This window comes from Bos mutus, chromosome 3 (genome assembly GCF_027580195.1).
Source record: "Bos mutus isolate GX-2022 chromosome 3, NWIPB_WYAK_1.1, whole genome shotgun sequence".
In the NCBI taxonomy this organism is placed as follows: Eukaryota; Metazoa; Chordata; class Mammalia; order Artiodactyla; family Bovidae; genus Bos; species Bos mutus.
The window spans coordinates 13419959-13441744 of record NC_091619.1 but is presented as its reverse complement, the minus strand read 5'-3'; the positions used below and the strand labels follow the sequence as shown (position 1 = coordinate 13441744).

The 21786-nt window shown below is 42.0% G+C and overlaps 2 protein-coding genes across 5 annotated transcripts in view; both read right to left on the bottom strand.

Moving 5' to 3' along the window:
- LOC138986980 (uncharacterized) overlaps nt 1–16113 on the bottom strand; it is an 80664-nt gene extending 64551 nt beyond the window's left edge. For 3 of the 4 annotated variants that reach the window (XM_070366972.1, XM_070366964.1, XM_070366978.1), the window contains exon 1: nt 15851–16110. The gene's annotated coding sequence lies outside the window, so the exon portion shown is untranslated. Of the gene's footprint in view, nt 1–15850 lie in introns of all 4 variants that reach the window. The other variant, XM_070366967.1, reaches the window with a different exon arrangement.
- LOC102267404 (olfactory receptor 5J3) overlaps nt 1–21786 on the bottom strand; it is a 168646-nt gene that overhangs the window by 36496 nt on the left and 110364 nt on the right. The window lies entirely within an intron of this gene.

Here is a 21786-nt window from a genome sequence, read left to right as displayed (position 1 = left end):
CACCAACATTCTACCTGCATCTCCTAAATCTGCCATCAAGTTTAATATCCTTCAGATCTGACTTCTTTCCTCTTCTGGTGTTCAATTCAAGATGATTTAGTTTGTCACAAGAAGCATATCATAAACTCAACGCTGCAAGGATATGTCAGTCAGGGAAATTTTTTCTTGACCCAGCTGGTCCTGAAAGTAATCTTCAGAGAGGCTTTTCATAGTCAAATACTGTGGTTGTAAGTGTGGATTTTTCCTCATGTAAGAATATTATCTAATCCTTTATAAGATGTTATCAAGTGTACTGTCTCACTATTATTTTGTGCTAGTAAGTTACCCAGGTTAATTACATATTATACAAAATTCACTTCTTTGTAGTTGCCTTCCATTCAACTTCTAATGGTATATATCATCTTATCCTACAGCAATATTAGGAATGCTTTTGCTAACTCTTTCTAATCCAACTTCTGCACAGAGGATAGTGCTTAAGATCCTCACCAGAAGATGTGCAGCAACAAGGCTGAGCTTTGCTTTTGTTGCTGTAATCAGTTAGCTAGTTTATCAGTGTTAATTGAGGGTCCACTATACACCCACTGGGCTTCCCAGGTGGTACAGTGATAAAGAATCCGCCTGCCAATACTAGAGATTCGGGTTTGATTCCCGGGTCGGGAAGATCTCCTGGAGTAGGAAACGGCAATTCACTCCAGTATTCTTGCTTGGAAAATTCCATGGACAGAGGAGCCTGGCAGGCTACAGCCCACGGTGTCGCAAAGAGTTGGACATGACTGAGCACATACACACACCTATCACTGTACTGGGTTTTGGGACTAACTAACCAAAAAGATAAAAGCTAAAGTTTCAAGGTATTCATCTTCTAGGCCAGACATGGAACAGAAGCCATACTGAGTCAGGGCTCTCTTAAGTGGCCAGCACTTGACTGAGACACATCTGTGGTCTCCATTCCCTCTGCAAATGTAAAGACCAGGCCCACGACATGCTGTCTGATCACAACCAAGAGTGGCTACTCCAGGAGGCTGCACCCTGCTTGCTCAGTGGAGCCCCAGTGGAGAAAACTATTTATGCTAGTTCTTCCTATCATAATTCCACAATTTAATTAAAGTTACTTAAAATAATGAAATATGAGTACACAAGAGAAAGTTGTTTCTATGAGATCAATAAGTTGAAAGTTTGGGAAAGGCATATTAAAGGTGAGTTACTAAAAAATGCATTGTCAACTTAGGTTGTGGGCGTTGTTGCTGTTTAGCCGCTCAGGCATGTCTGACTCTGCAACCCCATGGACTGTAGCCCACCAGGCCCCTCTGTCCATGGGATTCTCCAGGTAAGAATAACGGAGTGGGTTGCCATGTCCTCTTCCAAGGGATCTTCCCAACCCAGGGATTGAACTCTTGTTCCCTGCATTGGCAGGCGGGTTCTTTACCACTGAACCACCAGGGAAGAGCCAACATTAAATCTGGAAAAATCTGATTGTCTCACAGAATGTCTTTAAGATCCAGCTCCATTTTAAAGAAACTGAGACAAAATGACTGTGAAAGCCTTGGAGGTGTGGCTTAAATGAGAAATAGGATGCGGAGTGCTACTTGGGAGGCCCTAAACTCAAAAGACAGGCCTTGGCCCTACATCAAAAACTTGAGGGATGTTTTAAGTGGAAATAAAGGCTTAAGGGATGATTCCATCACTTTGTATGATTCTTGCTTTAACTAACTTGTTCAGCTAAGTCACCAACTATTCATTGAACAGGGTAAAAGGGTTTCTACTGTTGTTAACATAATAACCTGTTAAGAGCTACAAGACAGGGGTGTGAAGGCAGACAAGATGACTTCTGGTGATGAATCCTGAATTGTGTGCCAAAGGATAGAGTAGGAGTTCCCAGGGCAATAAGGAAACACCAGCCCAGCCACTCCCCAGAAAAGGGATCAATATTGTCACATGAGACAATTTTCTAGACTTTTAAAATCAACTCAGAAGCAAGAGAGCATAAGTTTGACTCTGCATTCTGCCATTACTATGTGTCCCTAAGCAAGGTGTCTGTGCCTTAGTATCTGCAGTCTGGAAGGTGAGGATAATTGCAGTATGAGCCTTACAGGGCTATTGAGAAAATCACAGGAGATGACCTTTAAATAATTTTGCATTAATAAAAAACATATACAAAGTTATCTTAAGGTTTTCTGGAAACAAGGAAGTAGGCATGCTGCATATGGTTCTGGAGATGAAGGAAATGTTGCATACTTCTTCTAAAACCTCCTACCATGAGCACAAGCCATAGCAGATTGAAGAGAAGGGAAGAGTGGTGTGAGCCCTGCTTCTCCTCCCTGGTATTGGGAGCCATGTCTGCTCTTGAGATTGGCAAACCAAGTGGGACAGCACTCTTGACAACCAGCTCTCAAATTCATACCTCACCACTCACCAACCACTTCCAATGAACTTAGGTAGTTTTCCCAACAAACTATAATTTTACAGATCCTTCACTTTGCAGATGAGGGGACTGGGTCTCATAGAAGTTAAGCATATCACTCAAGGTTGTATGGATGATAAACAGAAATGACAAAATAGAACCCTGTTCACCTTATTCCAAATTCTGTGTGTTTCCCAACATCCCACACTGTCTTTCTCATGAGCCATTTAGTTCACAAACCCTGGGCTGCTATGTCTTGTATTTATTCATCTGTTAAAACTTTCCATAGGACTGGATCCTACAACTAATATCTGAAATGAGGGTTGGAGATTATCAGGGATTTCAATTATCCTGCCTATCTCTGACCTCCATTACCAGGGATAATCAGAAGCTAGCTCTAGCAATTTTGTGAAACTTTCATTAATTTTAAATAAATTTATACAATGTCATTTTCCCCTCTTTATCCAAATTAAAATGTCCTTGTCATTTCAGTTTCTCATTACAGGCAAATCCCTTGTATGTCTTGGAGACAGTCTGTTGTTTTTCTCTGGATCCTTTATATTTCTGCTTTGTTTTCTCGGAAATGAAAGGACTCAGTGCTGAATTCTGATTTTAAGGTGAAGTCATAACATCAATGTATATCATTAAAATGTTTTATTGTAATTACAGAAATAGTCAATGCCAAATTATGTGCACTATATTATCTTCTGCATTATTCTTTATCCCATTCTCAAAGTTAATACAGCCTATTATATCTCATTCATTCTTCTGACTGCTGCTACACAGCGAGCAGATGTCCCCATTGAGCACTCCACAATGAATCCGAGATCTTTTTCCTGAGCACTTACAAGTAGAGTAATTCAGAGCCCATCAGTGACTATGAGCTGTTCCAATTGTTCCTTCCAGTATACATTAGCTTGTACTTGTCTACATAAAATTTCAAGGAATCATAGATATTAGAGATGGAAAAGACCAGTTAGTTTACCAAGCCTGCCCACTCAGCCAGCAAAAGCAAGTAAAGAAAATAACCCTATCAGTCCATGCTATCTTAATGATGCTTATTAATAATAATTATAATTACTATTTATATTACATGGTTTCTTTCATCCTAAAATCAGTAAGATGATGCTTTTTCTTTTTTTAAAGCAACATTTCTTTTCCAAAAGGGAACTGGGGCTCAGACATCAAGGTTACCATACCCAAAACCAATCCAATAAACCAAGAATACAATTAAGTTCAGTTCAATAAACATCTCTGAGCATCAACCACCTGTAAAGCAGGGACCCTGTTGGGTATTTTGAGGGACACACAGATGACTAGAACTCAAGGCCCTGCCCTCTTGTTTATTACCTATTAAGGGATTTGTGATAGCAAACATATATAGCTATTATGACTATTCCAAGAAAAGAACAAGATAACATGGATACCATAGAGTTGGAAAGAGATTTCTTGGGCTCTAGAAATTGAGAAAGACTTTGTCATAAGGTGACATTTGAGCCAGACCTTGAAAAAAAAAAGGATGAACATTAAGACAGAGCTTGGGAAAAGGGGACTTGAGCAAAAAAACAAAATAAATCAAAACAATAGATCTTTTTAGCTGGGTTTCTGCTGCTGCTGCTGCTGCTAAGTCGCTTCAGTCATGTCCAACTCTGTGCGACCCCATAGTTGGCAGTCCACCAGGCTCCCCAGTCCCTGGGATTCTCCAGGCAAGAACACTGGAGTGGGTTGCCACTTCCTTCTCCAATGCATGAAAGTGAAAAGTGAAGTCGCTCAGTCGTGTCCAACTCTTCGCAACCTCGTGGACTGCAGCCTACCAGGCTCCTACATCCATGGGATTTTCCAGGCAAGAGTACTGGAGTGGGGTGCCAGTGCCTTCTCTGAGCTGGGTTTCTACCTCACAGCATAAACACAAGTATGGGCGTTCTCACTGCAAGTGGATAAGGTCCATAAGTGGAAGATGTCTACTCGGCCTCTGTAAACAGGATTAAGATGTGGAAACTCCATCTAATTAACCACCTGAAAGAACATTTGGAAATAGACTACCAATCACAAATAAATTTATGGAAAACAAGACAAAAACGTTTTCAATTAGGACTGTCTCCAAAAAAATTTCAGAAAGCTTGATAATGTATGTAAGGAAAACTGGGAATTCCCAGCTACAGAAAAAAATCTCTATTCGAAGTGTAGATGGATAAATGACCTGTGTGCTCATACCTACTTAATACCACTCAATATAGCTAAGAACAGCTACTGGTGTACCATTTGGCCATTGGAGGGATTTGCAGGCTCTTGCTGGATGGCTGGACAACTACAGATCCCCAACTGAGGATGCACAGAATAGAGGATCCCACATTCTGATTCCTTCAATAAAAATATACATAATTGTAGACCAGAAAAATATCAATATACCTCTATGGTATTTTCCTTTAATTTTAAAAATCATTTTTAATTGAAGTATAGTTGATTTACAATGTTGCGTTAATTTCTGCTACACAGCAAACTGATCCAGGTATATATATATATATGTTCTTTTTTATATTCTTTCCCATTTTAATTTATCACAAGATATTGAATCTAGTTTCCTATGCTATGCAATAGGACCTTATTGTTTATTCTCTATGATTAATCAGAGTAGATGTTTCTCTACTTTTTAGTCAAAGAATTTACTCTTTGAAATCCTATAATCTAGCCGTATATTATCCACAGTAGTTATCTTCTTTATACCACCCTTTATGAAATCCTTGGTGTGAAAAAAAGGAAATTATAGAAGGCAGTACTTCCGTATTTGTCCCCTCAAAAACCATTGCAAATGCCATCTCCATCACGAAGACTTCCCAAGTTCCTTCCACCAACATACCCTTCACCACCAAATTAATGTTTTCTCTTGACTCTACAGTTCTTTCATCTATTGCCCTCTGCTTTATCACTGGTTGGGTGAGTATCTATCTCCATCCACCAGAACGAAAGCACCTTAAAGGCAGGGAGTCAGCCTTCTTCATCTTGAATTTCCACAGTGCCAAGCCTATTTTTCATTGCCTGACACACAAGAGACATTTCCAACACATGTTTGTTAAATCATTTCAGCAGGTCTGAGAGAACTTATTTTAACATATTTCAATTATTTAAAAAAAATTTTCCCTTTGTACCCTTTCCAAAGTTTACCCTTGCAATCCAATCATGGCACTCAGATTCAGATGCGGCACAAGTGTGTGTACGGCTACCACTATTCCTCATCAGCGTGTAGCTCTGGTAGTGAACTATAGAATTACTGCCCTAACCAAGACCTCAGTCTTGACTCAGTCATACTCACATTCGTCGATTCTATGACTTTGGAAAACTTCAGTCAGACTGGCCTAGGTTCAGATAGACTTACACCCAAGCTCTGATTATCACTTACTAGATGTATCATTTGGGGCAAGTTGAACTTGCCAACCAACTTCCCAACTCTAGACCTCAGTTTCCTCAACTAGGAGATGAAGACACGAACAGTATCTATCTTGGTTCAAATATGACAACACAAGAAAGGGTTTAGCTCAGTGCTTTCCTCACAGCAAATACCAATTAAATATTATTAGTGTATTCTCACTCATAAAGTAGAAATAACACATGAACTATATAATATTGTACTTGTACCTCAGTAAAAGAAAAAGTAGAAATAATACAAGTCCTGTGGGATTATCCCAAGGAATAAATGATATGGCAAGCAAAATTTTGCTCAGAACATTGTTAGTCAATTCCTTCCTTCCTTTGTGCTAGAAAAATTGCTACAATTGACTGAGCACCTAAGACATTCTAAGTAATGTGTACCAGTCACTTTAAATATATTATGCCATCTAATTTAATTCGTATAATAAGCTATTGAAATAATAATCATTAGCCCTATTTTACAGATGAATAAATTGAGTTTTAGAGAGAATAAATAACTAGCCCAAGGTCACATCACTAATTCATGACAGATGGTTCCAGAAGCTAAAGTTAAGAGGGATCAAGTACAGAACAGAGAAGAAGAGGGATAAAACACAGGAAGAAAGGATAGGCAGAAACTCCCTGAAAAGCTTAGTATTCCTATTTATCCTCACTCTGGGCCTCAATTCCAGGATTATGCTTGCTTTTTAAACTAGCCTCTGGGATTCATGTCAATATAGTCTCACTTTCACTATTTATCTACCTTCATTCTTTAATAAATGTATGAAATGATGCCACTCATCTAAGAACTAACTCTAATACACTTTCCTCTCCCAATTTCTTTCCTGGTTATAAAGTTGCTATTTGTTCCCATGGTCTTCTTATCTCAGTTATACTAATCATCCTCCACGAAACATTTTAATTTTTAATAATCTGGTTATCCTTAATTTCTCAGACTTCCCTAATGGACTCATTATAGACATGTCAAGTACATTTGTTGTGAGCTATACGGAAGGGAAGATGGCCCTTCCATAGTTCCTACTAAAAGGCAATCCAGTTTTGTACTGACTGACAACCCGCCTGCTTCTACCCACTGCCCTCTGCCACAGCACCCTGAACTTCTGATCCCTGGGCAACTCTGATCATAGACTGGTTAGCATCCTGTAAGACAGGGCAAGGAAAGGCTGAGTTGGATTCTTGCTTGGGAATCTAAATTAGGGGATTCTGAGAGAATGAAGCAATTCACAGGGAACACTACAAATTAAAGAATATAAGGACAGAAGCCATGGGGAAGAAGCCATGAAGGAAGTAAGGGAGAACGGGTGTAGGGTTCTCGACATGGGGGGTCCTTGGCGAGTTAAAGAAGCAACAGTTAGGTGTAAACAAAAGCTATGAGACTGAGAGTGATTATTCAGAATAACATTAGAAGACCAAGCCAGCAGGCAGCAAAAGCAGCTCAAGGAAGGCAACAAAAGGAGCTCAAGGAAAGCAAACACACCCTGAGAGGACAGGACTGATGGAAGGCAGAAGGTGGTGCCTTGAGTTGCTTCAGTAGCTCAGAGATTCCCAGTTCTAATTCCAGGTTCCATCTGTGAGCATGCTCACAATAAAAACCCCTTTTCTCAAGGAAACTTCAGTGGTCCAGTTCTTTGCAGCCAGAATGCCTTTGTTAGAGGGTTCAGCACTTAAAACCCTTTCTAGAAGAGAAAAGTTAGATTGTACTATTCCCCTTCTTTGTTTCAGATGGGTCACAACTGCAGTTTCCTGGAAGACAGTCATTTACCTCACTATCCTCTGATTGTCCTGACTTTCCCAAATATCTCTTTATTTTCCGTGTACTGAGGTAGAATAAACTTCTCTTCAGCTACCACTATCAAGACAAACTTCACCAACTCATTTGTCATAAGGGATTCTTTGACATAAGGGCTTCCCAGGTGGCTCAGTGGGTAAAGAATCCATCTGCAATGCAGGAGATGCAGGTTCGATCCCTGGGTTGGGAAGACCCCCTGGAGAAGGGCAGGACATCCCACTGTAGTATTCTTGCCTGGAGAATCCTATGGACAGAGGAGACTGTCGGGCTACCATCCATAGGGTTGCAAAGAGTAGGACACGCCTGAAGTGACTGAGCACACATTCTTTGACATAAAAAATAAACTCTTAAGTAAGGGAAGCACAAGGTTCAAGAGTGGGAACCATGACAAAAAAGCTTTAGGGGAGAAAAACTGTACATAAGAAATAGGAACGCTGGAGGGTAGAAAAATACTTCATTATGAATATGTAATTTACTTGCAAACAAGGAGAAGAGTGATTACCCTAATATAAGAAATTTCCTGTTTTTTAAACTTGGGACATAAGATTATGTAATCTAAGCTTTTTACCTGTCATTCTTTCTGTATACAGTAAAAACGTTTATCCATTCAACCACATTTATGGATCATCTGCTGTTTCACCTTAAGCTAGGCATTAGGGGTACAAAAACCAAAGACAGCCCCAGTCCCTGATGGGACCACAGCCCAGAGTACAAGCCAGATCATTCCAGTGCAGTGTGATGAGGGCCACATACGTACATGACCAGTCCAGGAGCAGAGGTAGGGTGCTTTGTTCCTTAGACACTAAGAAACTTTCCAGAAGAAATGGCCAGGATGATCTTGAAGGAGCAGCAGGAGTTGGCTTGGAAAAGACAAGGCAGAAGACCTGGGAACTGGCACAAGAACTAAAATTCTGCATTCTTTAGAGTATGGTTGTCTTAAACAGCCCAGTATATCATGGATTTCTATATAATAATTCACCACTCCAGGCATCCTTATGGTAAGTGTGTCCTGGACCTGCATTCAAAAAGTCCCTTGTCCACAGACCCTCTGCAAAGATTCCTCCTCAAACATGTACTAACTACACAAGCCCCAAGGATAATAGACGGTCCAATAAATCTAGTGTTAGGCAAGATAAAGTTACCTCAAGATTCACAAGTTTCTCTTCTGAGCAAATAATGGCTTGACTTCTTTCAGCTGTCATTACATTATTGTTAATTTCGAATTTGTGCATTAATTTTTCAAGAAAAAGAGTGATTCTGGCTTTCACGGAAATCACTGAAGTTCTCCAAACCTTTAGATTAGAGGCATTTTGAATCTTCAAGTGAATAGCATAAAAATACATTTGATAATCATTTATATTATTAAAAATTAGTTGACCACAATAATATGTAGAATATTATTTTCCATAATAGTTTAACACTTACCAATAACCAAACATTTCACGTATATCTACAGAGTATATTTTATATTCTAAAAAGCATGCCATTATACTATTCCACAAACCTATTTCTGTTTTTCCATCTTTAAAGTCAATAATGCCTTTCTCCTATATATCTACTTCTAAGGATTGATATGTAAGATTAAGCAAAATACCCAAAATTAGAACATTTAAGCAACCAAGAATAAAAGAACAAGATAAGTGAAAAAAATCATTATATGTTGTTTTCAAAATTCTCTTCTCCAGTTAGAAAGTAATTATATCTTATACACTATTTTTTTTTTCAGATAGAAAATAAGACCAATTCAAAGAGAGTCAGTGATTTACTAATTGTCAAAGCAGCCTTGAACTGGTCACTCTTGCAACAAGCCAAGATGATATTTCTAAAACATGGCAAAAGAACTTACTCTGGGATTCTAAAAATTGCATTAAAAGCTGCTATGTGAAATTTTCCAATTATATCTTTCCAAACCTTTAACCAATTTCAAAAGAACAGTGCATAGAATTACTCATAGAAAACATGATTAATAAAAACGTCATTTACTCTCATTTTTTGTCCCACTCTTGGGCGTACTTTAGAAGCAATTTATTACTCACATTCTAAACATATCATATATATACATATATATATATGCAGATATAAATTTATTTATTTGTCATCACATCAGCAAGTCTTCAGCAATATCCATCAGGAGTTGCATATCATAAAGATCATCAACAGTCCTGTCATCCCCAAAAGCATAACATTAAACACACAGCATGTATCATAAACACTATAATTGCATAAATTGTTCCCTTGCATCCTCAAAACAACATGTTAACACAATGCAGAAAGGAATAGCACAATTTCTATGAAAAAGCATGAGAATGGTGAAGCTAAGAGATGTATCCAGTATCCAGCCATTTTAAATTCATACTTATTATACAGAAAGACGTATTCAAAATGCATGTCTTTTGAAAATGGTTCTTAAGTCTCCTTCCACATGTGTCTGCATGCTGACTGGCAAATTCTCTTGAAATTCTTAAGTTAAAACCCTAGTTTTCCTTATTGTGCTTTCCACTTCAAAATGTCAACATAGTTTGGATGTACAGGAATAAATCTCATACACCCACACAATTCACATTTCCCCTTTTGGTAACCATAATTCTTGAATTGGGCCTTGTGTAAGGTGACTAAAAGACCAGACTCATGGAAGATCCTATTCATAGAGTCAGAAATACTGAATAACAGAGCTGGAAGGGAATTTAGAGAGGATTTAGTCCAATCCCTTCATTCTACAGGAGTTTTCCAGGTGGCACTAGTGGTAAAGAATCCACCTGCCAATTCAGGAGACCTGAGACGTGGGTTTGATCCCTGGGTCAGGAAGTTCCCCTGGAGGATAGCATGGCAACCCACTCCGGTATTCTTGTCTGGAGAATCCCATGGACAGAGAAGCTTGGCAGGCTATATATAGTCCATGGGGTGGCAGAGTCAGACATGACTGAAGTGACTTAGCACAGCACAGCACTTCATTCTGTAAGAGGTCCAGAGAAATAGACTGGCAAAACCAACACCAGAAACTGGTCCAATGTACTTTGTAAAAAAAAAAAAAGTGTAATTATTAAATTGTGTGCTTAGTCACTCAGTTGTGCCCAACTCTTTACGACCCCATGGACTGCAGCCTGCCAAGCTCCTCTGTCCATGGGGATTCTCCAGGCAAGAGTACTAGAGTGGGTTGCCATGCCCTCCTCCAGGGGATCTTCCCAACCCAGGGATCGAACCCAGGTCTCCTGCATTGCAGGTGGATTCTTTACCATCTGAGCCACCAGGGAAGCCCAATTATTAAATTAGAATTGGGGAATTCCTCTCTTTTGACCAACATTCTAAATCTTAGTCTTTAAAAAAGGGGCCAAAGCTAAGGCAGTCAGGAACTTCCCTGCTGGTCCAGTGGTTAAAAATCTGTCTTTCAATGCAGGGGACGTGGATTCAATCCCTGGTTGGGGAACTAAGATCCCACTTCCCATGGGGAAACTGAGCCCTTGCGCCTCAACAAGAGAGCCCTCACGATACAACCAAGACTCGACACAGCCAAAAATTAAATAAATATATTTAAAAAACTAAGGCAGCTATCTTAATGCCCTGTCAACACAGTACCTTTGACCTGAATAGCATGGCGATTGCCTCACTTCTTTGCTTCTCGACTCTTGAAGAGATTTGGTCTAATGGGGAGATTTAATCAGATGGCCATCTTGCCCCTTATTTTCTTGTGCGTCTCTAGGTGAGTTACATAACCTTACTCAAATAAACAGAAGGACAACAACGGTACTTAACTAAACAAATTATTAATACAAGAGAAGTCTGGGACTTCCCTGGTGGTCTATTAAGATACCGTGCTTCCACTGCAGCGGGCAGAGGTTTGACCCCTGGTGGGGAACTAAGATACCAAATGCCACATGGTGCGATCAAAAATAGAAAAAAAATTACAAGAGAGGACTAAGCAGATATCATTTTAAACTGCATCAAAATGTCAAGACTCAAAAGAAATGTAGAAAATTTCCATTTTACATCTTATATGTATGCCTCTTGGGGGTTGGGAGGACACAAAATTCCCTTCAATAAAACTACATGCAAAAGCAGTATTTGTATCTAAGGCATTTGAGGAATGTCTTGCATGTTGTATTGGTTTTGCCTGTGGCAGGAGTTCCCTGGTGGCTCAGATGGTAAAGCCTCTGTCTACAATGAGGGAGACCTGGGTTCGATCCCTGGGTCGAGAAGATTCCCTGGAGAAGGAAACGGCAACCCACTCCAGTACTCTTGCCTAGAAAATCCCATGGATGGAGGAGCCTGGTGCAGGCTACTGTCCATGGGGTCGCCAAGAGTTGGACACGATTGAGTGATTTCACTTTCTTTTCTTTCAGCAGGACTAGAGGCTGTAGCACTTTTATTTATGCAAGTATCCCATTGTACCTTTTTAAAATATCATCACAATCTTCGTTCTTATTTCTCTAGAGGTCAGGATCACTGTTGTCTGGCTCCCTAGCTCTGTTAAATGTTTTCCCCAACCAGATTCTTGTTTTATTCACTGTTTAACTCCCCACTCAGATTACTCCTCTCTTTGGATTACTCTTCCAAGGCAACTCAGACTGCCTCCCCCAGAGGCAGCTCCCCAGTGAGTAACAGGGAGTTGGGGGGGAGTGTCTCAGAAGTGATCAAAGACTTGCAAATGAAGTCATACAGCTCACAGAAGGCAATGGCCACAGGTGCCAAATGCAGACGACTACCCAAGCTCCGGAAAGGGTAGTTGCTACAACGTGTGTCGACTACCTCACTGCCTAGCAACAACGGCTACATAGAAATGCCTCTTATTCACATGACTTGACCACACAACCTGTGTGGGTTCCCAGAGGATGGGCACCAAACCTATGATTTATGTGTGGGTGGGCATATCTGTCTTCCTTTTAAACTACTAAATTAATCTAAAAAAGGATGGATTGACAACATTGAAGACTTAACACCTGTGAGTACCAGAAAAAGACACAATGTAGAAAATGGTGGTATAAGCGTTAACACAAATCTGCCTCCAAGGAAATGACTGGCATTTCAACAAAATACTCTCTCCAAACAAGACCATAAATGTGGAGGTGGGGGAGAATTCTCCTACCTTTGACTTCATAAAACCAGTGAGATTTTAACAAACCAACCAAAAGTGGAACCGTTGAAGAGGTTTTAATTTTTTTTCCCCCTTTTTAGATATGTGTGCTTGTTGGTAGGAATGGGAAAAGCCATTTTGTACACAAATGTCTTTGGAATTCTAAGATGACAGTGATAATGGTGGCGTGTCCTGCAGCTAAGTGTTTAGTAGCAACTGGAAGAACTATAGAACAAGTGCAATGAGACAAGCAAGAGTCTCCCTAAACACATGTCCCCTCCAATGCCTATTTGGTTTAACTGTGCACAGAAGCTATAGCTAATGTGAATCACCCAGATAATGACGGTTAAATAGGCTGGCTCACAATGAGTATGAAATTATTTAATAGTACATGTGTAAAGGGTTAGCAGACATATTTGTGACTCTTTTGTATTGGTGGAGGAGGGTGGAGGGAAAGAGAAAGAGGGGATTTTCTGCTGTCTTTACAAATACTGGACTCTACGTGAGTGGAAATGCTACCAGGGAATGGAAGTTGGCCAGGGGTAATAACCTAGCCACAAAGCCAAAAAGACAGTTTATGTCTAATTACAAACTTCAGGTCAATGACTTATACAACTTTATGCCCTGCATTATAGCATCTGCAAGCCGTTCAATGTATATTATCAATATTATAATTACTACTTTGTGTGGTTCATGTTGATTACACCAATAAGACTGCAAGTTTTTTGAGAGAAGTGTAGGTGCATCTGCCTTGTTCTTTCCCACATCCTCAGTTCTCAGCAAGATGCTCAGCTCATATCAAGTGCCCCTGAATATTAGTTGAATAAACAAATGAATACATGTATGAATTCATGCAAATTCATGTTGTGATGTGTATTTGCCACGTCTGTGCCATGAGCAGGGCTGAGTGTGCTGCTACAACTCAGTACAGCAGGCAAAACTTCAAAAGGTGCCCATCTTGGGCTAGCTCAATGCTGGGGCAGACAAAATCAAATGTAGAGGCCAGGGAAGGATGGCTGGCATAACAACTGACCTGCAGGGCACTCTGAACCCCAGGGTATGATCCAGATGCAACTACACTTGCATTGAGCCCCTTCAGATCATTGATGATCTCTGGGCTTTTGTGTCCTCATTTAAAACCTGAGGAATAATCTTTTTTTTCCCTTGCAGTTCTGAAATTCTAACCTTTTAGGAAGATTTCTGGACCCTGAAATCTTGCCAGAGACAAACTATGGTAAGACCTTCTGCTTACAAAGTTGAAAACAATTTCTAAAATACGAAGTTCCGTTCTGGTTCAATGAAATGTTATTTGGGGGGGGGTGGTGACTTCTTGCCAGATCCAAGCCAGTTAATACCTTCTCTTCATCCTTTTCCACACCCAGAAGTCAGGTTCTCTAGGCCTCAATGGGAAGAACATAAATATTCTCAACCAGAGCTGGTGCTTTGCTTCAATCTCTAGCTATCACAGGGAGTCGGTCTGATAGACATTTGCAGTTAGAATGGAAGCAAGCACAGCTTCTCAGACTTTTACAGATTTTTTTTTTATGGACAAGTAGGAGAGTCACAGAAAACCTAGAATTAGGTAAGAAAGAGAAATCCCCCCAGAGAATTCAGAGAGAGCAACAATTGAGAGCCTTGAAACAATCACTGTATAAAAACAGAAGGACACCCACAATTTGAGAAAATAAGCAGACATATTTTTTCTTAGAAATTTTAAAATTAATATTAGGCACTGATTTTAGTCCTCTAGTCCCATCTCTCAAGATGTCACTTTAAAAAGCAAAGGTTTTATCTACAAAACCACCAGTGAGTAAACAACCTTCACATTCTTATCCTCACAAACACACAGTAAGATATTTACTTTCTGATAAACAGCATTTGTAAATAAATCTCATTTAATCTCTAGAAGCCACAATAAAAATCTTTAACCTCCAAGGCAGAGTTTACAGATGTGTCTGCATGCCCTGCTAGAGCCAGAAAACACAAGGTCTTGAAAAAACTCCTATAACGGGAGACAAATTTTCTCTCTCGAGCATCTTGCATTGACCTTCTTTTTTTAAAAAAAATATGTACCAGGGAGGAGAGAAGGGGGAAACCCAACCCCTCCTACCCCATTCTCTGTACAAATCGGCCAATAAATCTAAGGAAAAGACACAAGAGAAAAGGACAGAAGCCAACAGGTGGAAAAAGGCTTTTTGTTTCCTTAGAAATGCTCAGACACTTGATCTGTGTTCCCCGGTCTATTTGTCTCAGGGTGTCTTAATGATGGTTTTATTATCATGATGATGACGATCAAGAACAATGATAACACTTCTACTTTGTGATGCCACAGCATTGCTAGCTCGAAGATTTCTCAACGCGTTTGAGACAGAAGGGTATCTGTTCCGTTTTTACCGGATCCCAGACAGGCGGGCAGCATCCCAAGGCGGCTCTCTGGATTTTACAGCTGGGGAAACTGAGGCACGGGGCCGCCCACAACTCCTTCACGGTCTCTACCACCAGAGAGATCCCTGAGACGGGAAAAGTTTCTGGATCGTCTTGCGACAGAGTTCTCTCAGCCTCCCTCCTTGCCTGCCATGCCGCTCTTCCTCCCGGAGAGTCTGGGCTCGGGTGGTAAGGATGGGGGTACCTCCCCTTCACGACGAGGCACGCCAGGGCAGGGTGTGGGAAGTCCACACACACGCACACGCACACAGGCACACTCGCACACACACAAAGCTCCGTGTAATCTCTGCAGGCACTCGGCGGAGCCCCCGCCGGCCCCTGCTCAGCCTGAGAATGCTCAGCGCAAGCTTGCAAGGAGGCCCTCCTTGGGCTCCTGGTTGGGGCTGCTCTGAATGAGGGCTCTGCCCTTCTCTGCCTCTCTTTCAGGCTGCTCTCTCTTTTTTTTACCCCTCACGCCCTCCAATCTCACACCCTCCTCCCATTCCTCTCCATCCACCCCTTCTCCCCCATCAACCCAGAGGCGCAGATCGTGTTACTGGGGTTCCCTAGAAAGAGGGGGCCATCCCCAGCCCGGAGCGCCTGCAAAGACTTCCAGAGGCAAGGCTAGAGCTCCAATCGCAGGCTCCCAGCGCTCCTCCTAAGCAGCGCAGGAATGAGACCCCCACTTCCAGGCACGGGCGAACCAGCCTGCCACAGAAGAAGGAATTGTTAGGGCTCTTACCTTTTTTATGAGGAGAAATTCTGGAGAATCATTTCAGAAACTGAGGGGGGAAAGTGAATGAAGACAAAAAAGACCCTTTTCCTGCAATCCCTGGCCTCCTGGTATCAAGACACTAGGACAACATCAAAGCAACTTAGGGGGAACACTTTAGGGGCCTATTGTCTGCTCTGGTCTGATCTGTTTTTCTTCTGACTCCCCCTCTTGCTGCGGTGACACTTGGTACGGCCCAGGCATTCATGCCAAGTAGCTTTCACACATGGAAGCTTGTCTCAAGCAATTGCTGACAAGCCACAAACAAGACATTCTCCCTCCCTTCTCAGTACCCCCCCACTCCTCCCCCCTCCACCTTTTCCTCCCCCCTCCTTGCCTCCCCTCCTCCTTTCTTCTGAATGCAAACTAAAACTCTCCAGTGACAGGCAGGCTCGCAGGCTTGGCCTAGCTGCGCAGGCAGACACACACACACACACACACACACACACACACACACACACACACACTCTCTCTCTCTCTCTCTCTCTCTCTCTCTCTCTCTCTCTCTCTGTCTCTCACGCAAGCAGCTCAGCTAGTTGCTGCTGCACTGGTGGAGTTAAGAGACAGGAAAAAGCCTAGGCTGAGTTGGGGGCAGGGAGAGAAAGAGAGGGAGACGGAGAGCCGCCTCCTGTGTCCTGGTAAAATGGCAGAAGAGAGGTGAGCCCCCTGCAAAAACAGCAGTGGCCACACACGTGTGCACACAGACACACACTGGGAGGCAGTCTGAGCTCCAGAAACAGTGAAATCAATGACTCCACAAAGGAAAAAGCCGCGGCCGGTCAGCTGCAGCTTGGGGGAGTGGGGAGATAAGAGTGGGTGGACCCAGGGCTGGGGTTTCTGTTGAAATGTTTAGATGGTTTTCTTCTTCATAGTAGAAAAAAAAAAAAAAAGTGTTCCCTATGGAGCTAGTCTTTCTTCACTGCATAATGGAGCCTAAACCTGAACCACTAGTTAAAATAAAACCAGGAAATGTGTAAATGTGCGAGTAAACTTAACTGTGGGTTCAACTTGTACCTAAGATATTTTTAAGTGGATTTTTTTTTTTTTTTTTTCAGAAACCCTAGAGAGCGGTAGCAAGGAGAATAGTAACAAGTAGTGTAAACTCTGAGAGCTGTGAAGTGTGATGCGAAAGTTACTGATTGCCAGGCTGCTGGAATTTATGGAGGGTGGGCATTGCGAGCTGGAGGAGGGGAAGGGTGAGTCTCTGTGAGCTGTTTTCGAGGAATGAAGGGGGAATGAAGTAGAATAATGAATATGGCAAGAAGCAAGCAGGAATTTGATTGGTGTGGAGGGAGGAGGAAGGTGGGGGTGTAAAGGAGGGAAGAGAAAGAGAGGAGGGAGGAAAAAAAAAAACACTGCATGAGAAAGGAAGAAGAAAAATGGAAGCCCAGAGACTGAAACATGCCGAGTAAATGAGATGGCAAAAGAAGGCATAAAATGTGAGCAAAAAGAAGCACAAAGGATGTGCAAATTTGCAGATGGCATGAAATCAGGAGAGCCAATTGAGATCAAGAAGAAGGACAGGATGATTATGTGACATTCTTTTTTTAGCCTCTGGTGGAGTTATAAACCTGATAAGGTCTCCTTTACCAGGGCTGGGATGGTCACCCTTCTACAGCCAGGACCTGAATGGGAGCTCAGCTCCTAACTGGAGCTACCAGATCTGTGGTTTTGCAGGAAGGTCGCTTGTACTCTAGTCCTCTGACTCTTCCTCTACAACATGCAAATTATGTGAACACACATCACTTGTTCCTTTGCGGGGGTGCAATAAGAACTAAATTATGACTTTTTACATTTAAAACTAGCTAAAGGCTCCCCTGATGGCCCAGAGGTAAAGAATCCGCCTGCCAATGCAGGAAACACGGGTTCGACCTCTGATCCTTGGAGCATATAAGCTTGTGTGCCACAACTATTGAGCTCTGTGCTAGAGCCGGGGAGCCGCGACTACGGAGCCCACAGGCAGCAACTACTGAAGCCTGCGTGTCCTGGAGCCGGTGCTCCACAAGAGAAGCCACCGCAATGAAAAGCCAGCACACAGCACCTAGAGACTAGCGCTTGCGTACCACAAGTAGAGAAAAGCCCACACAGCAAAAGAAGTCCCAGCACAGCCAATAAATAAACAAATATATGTTTTTTAAACTAGCTAAGTGGCTTGTCACTACGTAAAACTTACCACATCAGACACATCCTTGTTCCTACTACCTTTTCCCTTTCTCCGTTACGGCAGATCCTTTTAACTGTCTGTTCCGATCCACATTCATGAGGATAATGAAAATAATTCCTTTGGATTGAGTATTTACTTGATTCTCAGCATTTTCCAAGCATTTATACCATGAAGTCACTTCTTTTAAGACCATCTCTATTTACAGATGATAAAAAATGAAGCACAGAGAGGCTAAATAACTTGCCGGAGGTCACACAGCAAGGTAGAGATGGAGCTGAAATCAGACTCAGGTCTGTGTGGTTTTATGGCTCCAGCATTTACCCATCACTTTATATCCTCTGATCTGGGTAGCACACGTTCTCCATGGCACCCCAAGGTCACTCAGCCATAGAAGTGCCCTGTTTCTTTCTGTACCCCAGAGCTAGGTTTGGATCCTCTCACTTTGAGCCAGGGGACCTTCTGACCTCTGCTTAACAGACTACTGACTCACCGTCCACTTCTCCGTGGTGGTGACTCTCTATATACAATGAGGCCTTCTGGGCAAGAATTGCATAAAGGGTCAGCTTGACCTTTAATGATTGTATGATTTACTGATTGCCAGGCAACAGAGAAAGGCAGCTAGGACCAGAAAGGCTTCCCTTCCTTAAAAAATGTACAAAGCAAACTAAAAACACCCACAAGTTGTTGATGGTAATATTGACGGTGACGATCGGTAACATGTAATGAGCAGGTACATATATTAAACAACCCCATAAGGTATACGCTGTTATTGTTCCTGTTTTCCAGATGAAGAAGCTGAGGCACAAAGGTTCAGTAACAGGCTGAGTTCACTCAGTCAGGAAGTGCTAGCTGAGCTATGGCCCCAGGCAGCCTGCCTCCCCAGAGACCATGCTGTCCCCAACTCTGCTGATATTGCCGAAGAAGTGAAAAGAGTAGTTTCAATTATGAGAGTGAAAAATCTAACTGCTCAGTGAGAGAAAGGGGAGAGAGGCAGTAATAATCCTCATATTTTCAATGATCTCCATGAGTAGCTAATGAAGCAAGAAGCATGAACCAGGGCCCCCAGATGGCCCCAGTTTTCGAATTCCTCCACAGCCCCGCTTGGTAGAGGACAGAGACTCTCCAGCCTCTGGGTCAGAACATATTGGCAGGAAGAGCAGGTCAGATTATCTCACCTCTGGCAGTGATGACTTCTACCTACCGAGTCCAAAGAAAGAAAAGATGATCCAAGTGGATAAGTGAACAAGGTCAATGAGTGTTCCTGAGTTTATTTTTCGAGACTTCTGAATGCTAAGCATGGATTATAGAAGAAAATACCCTAGACTCTTGGGCAGAAGACCTAGTGCCAATTCTACCACTCACCAGGCCCTCGTATCTAAGCTTGGTTTCCTCAATTATATAATGAACTAATGACATTAGCTTTACAACCCTCTCCAGTGCTGAAATGCCATCAATCTAATGACTGTCCATTTGATGAGGAAAAGATTAGCAGCCAAGGTAGCTGATACGATGTGTGTTTGGATGTGTGTGGATATATGTGTACTGGAGAGGTCAGTGGCATGAAAGGATTGGGCAAGAAAGATTCTTGTTGGCTTGGTCTCCCCACATTATGGCACATCACTTCCAAACTACCTTCTGCTGCTGCTGCTGCTAAGTCGATTCAGTCGTGTCCAACTCTGTGCGACCCCATAGACAGCAGCCCACCAGGCTCCCCCATCCCTGGGATTCTCCAGGCAAGAACACTGGAGTGGGTTGCCATTTCCTTCTCCAATGCATGAAAGTGAAAAGTGAAAGTGAAGTCGCTCAGTCGTGTCCGACTCTTGGCGACCCCATGGACTGCAGCCCACCAGGCTCCTCCGTCCATGGGATTTTCCAGGCAAGAGTATTGGAGTGGGGTGCCATTGCCTTCTCCAAAACTACCTTCTACATAGCAGCTACTTTCACTTTATTTTGTTTCACTGCAAGATGAATGTACATGCACAACTAATAATATTTTTAAAAAATTGAAGTGTTGATAGTGTTGTGCAGCAAGGTGACTCAGTTTTACACATGTATACATTCTTTTTTAAATATATCTTTTTCCATTACAGTTTATCCCAGGGGATTATAGTTCCCTGTGCTATACAGTAGTTCCTTGTTGTTTATCCATTCTAAATGTAATAGTTTGCATCTACCAACCCCAAATTCCCGGTCCATCCATCTCCTTCCCCTCCTCTCCCTTGACAACCACAAGTCTGCTCTCTATGTCTGTGAGTCTAAAACTAATAATCTTTTAAAAAAGCAAACTTCTACCAGGGATAAGGGAAATCAGCTTCTTATACTTCAGTGTGAATTATTTTATTAGTCTGCTTTCCTCCAAACCCTTAGTTCATATCCAATAGCTGCTTAATATTTATTTATTTTACTGTTTGACTGTGTTGGGTCTTCGCTTAATATTTATTTATTGTACTGTTTGGCTGTGTTGGGTCTTTGTTGCTTTGCGCAGGCTTTCTCTAGCTGCAGCTAGCAGGGGCTGCTCTTCATTGCAGTGTGAGGGCTTCTCATTAGGGTGGCTTCTCTTGTTGCTAAGCACGGGCTCTAGAGTGTGTGGGCTTCAGTAGTTGTGGCACTCAGGCTTAGTTGCTCCAAGGCATGTGGGATCCTCCTGGACCAGGGATCGAACCTGTGTCCCCTGCATTGTAAGGTGGATTCTTAACCATGGACCACCAGGGAAGCTGCCAATAGCCATTTAGATTAGAGGGTGAAGTGGAAAGATAAGAGGGGAGCAGGTAGATAGTTTTAGAATTTAGAGGACTCCTTAATGTAAGGAAGGCCTGATCTGGAGGTCGCTCAGAGCAAGAGAAGATAAAGGGGCACTAAAAGATGGCAATGGACATGAACTTGGGCAAACTCTGGGAGATGGTGAGGGACAGGGAGGCATGGCATGCTGCAGTCCATGGGGTTACAAAGAGTCAGACACAACTTGGCAACTGAACAACAACAAAAGATGGCATAAAGTATGAGAAACAGAGGAATTTTCAAGATTTACCAAGATAAAGCAGCAATTTAGAGGCAGGAAAGTTTAGAACTCAATCTGGAAATAGCCACATCTTCTAATAATAACTTAAATTAATTATATAAAAATATATCCCCTCCCACCACCACCATGATTAAAAGACAGTGAGGTTTCTGTGTTCTGGAGAGAAAAGATTTGAGTTCCTGTTTCAGTGTGCTTATAAGCTAAATGAACTGGGCCAAGTCTTTTAACCTTTCTGAGCCACAGTTTTATGATCCTTCACTTGGTATCATGAAGTGATGAGCTACTATATCAGATACGCTTGCCGGTGCAGGAGATAGTGTTCAATCCCTGGGTTGGGAAGATCCCCTGGAGAAGGAAATGGTAGTCCACTCCAGTGTTCTTTGCCCGGGAAATCCCATGGACAGTGGAGCCTGGTGGGCTACAGTCCATGGGGTTGCAAAAGAGTCGGACACAACTTAGCAGCTAAACAACAAAAACAAATGCAAATTTTAGCTGCTAATATACAATAATATGTAATATGAATATAAGAGCACTAGTGTGGTTTGTGTACTTGGCCTCTAGAGCCAGACATGGCATTAGTTACAAACTCTGCCACTCTGTGATTTTAGAAAAATTACTCAACCTTTCTGAGTTTCAGTTTCTTCATTTGTAAACGAGCATATTAATAGCATCTTCTTCATAGGATTATTTTGAGGATGAAATGAGATAATGAATGCACGTGAC